Source organism: Lissotriton vulgaris, chromosome 6 (assembly GCF_964263255.1).
Source record: "Lissotriton vulgaris chromosome 6, aLisVul1.2, whole genome shotgun sequence".
In the NCBI taxonomy this organism is placed as follows: domain Eukaryota; kingdom Metazoa; phylum Chordata; class Amphibia; order Caudata; family Salamandridae; genus Lissotriton; species Lissotriton vulgaris.
Window position 1 is genome coordinate 545,922,865 of NC_141694.1, and position 1,343 is coordinate 545,924,207.

At 47.1% G+C, this 1,343-nt stretch overlaps 1 pseudogene; it reads right to left on the bottom strand.

Annotated features, from left to right (window-relative positions):
• Window positions 1-382: 382 nt before the first annotated feature.
• LOC147707538 (galectin-4 pseudogene) lies at window positions 383-1,123 on the bottom strand (annotated as a pseudogene).
• Between the last annotated feature and the right edge of the window lie 220 nt (window positions 1,124-1,343).

The following is a 1,343-nucleotide window of genomic DNA, read 5'->3' on the forward strand; positions in this document are numbered from 1 at the left end:
TAATTGCAAAAGAAGGTAGCGTGTTTGAAAACATCCACCTCACGTTAAATATCGGTTTCTTTTGTACCTACAATAGCGAGTTGGGTTACATGGCGTGTGCTTTTGGTGGAGGTTGACACCACGGTTTTAGGAGCGCCTTCAACCAAGTTGAACAATCACGTGTAAAGCTTTCTGGGCTGATGCCTATTTGGAGGGCATTCTCACGATCAGCTAACTGAGCTTATGAAACCTCATTCTGAACATGTTATTGCAAACAGATTGTAAATGTCTCTAAGACTTTTGCCAATATGTTTGAAATAAGCTTGGTGGTACAAGACCCCAGATTGACCTACTCTATAAAAGGAAAGTTCTTTTTTTTAATTTTTTTTTAATATTTTTTTTATATTGTATTTGTTTTAATAAAAAAAAAAGGTAATACTATTATTTTGGCTGTAATAAAAAGCCTGCCTAGAGAGCTCATACCAGGTGCTTCTCTAGCCTATTGTTCCATTCCTTCCCCCAGGCTTCAATAATCCAGCCATTCCTTCCCCCTACCCCACAATATTTTGTGCATGTCTTGTTCCCCAAGTGAGCTCGGACACCAGGCAGTCAGAGTAAAGTGTGGGTGTTCTATAGACAAATCCTTTCCTCTTCTTTTGTTGGGTTTTGGAAACGGAAAATCAATCCAACGATGACCTATCAGCAGCAAGACATCGACATGATCTGCACAAGGCGTTTAGTAACCGTATGGTCCCTGTTTGGTGCCTCCGGCTGCACTTCCGCCAATGACAGTAAGGGAATTCACATTGAAATCTCCCCGTAACTGAAGCCACTGGACACGATCGAGATCAATCTGATGTTTGTAATCTAAGCATAATTTATCGTCCACCGCCACCTGAAAGGTATATTTGGTGACCTCAATAGCCAGTTTGAAATCCTTCCCCTTCTTGAAGGGCATCTCATATTTCCTCTCCTCTTTTCCCCAAGCCCCGCTCTTAAAAGTGTTGCAGACGATTTTGTCACGCCCATCGAAGCGAGGATTAAAGTGAAAAGCCACGTCGCAGCCTTCACACTGTCCTGTGGCGAAGTTCACGACAAACCTCTCCATCTTGGGTGCAGCAGTGCCTTGGATGGTGAAGATCATTCCTGCGCCTGCCCGAGGCCACGCAGTGGCCATCAAGAGGGCGGGCACCTAGTCAAGGAGGGCGGTCCCGCCCCCTGTTGCATGTCCGGCACATCCGCCTCACCGGTTGGAGGAGGCGGCCTGCCGAGAATCTCGTCCGGGCGGCGGGGAGGAGCTTCTTGGGCACTTAAGCCACGGTGCCCTTCCCCTGAGCCTCTTTGCCGCCCGGACGCCGTCGTGA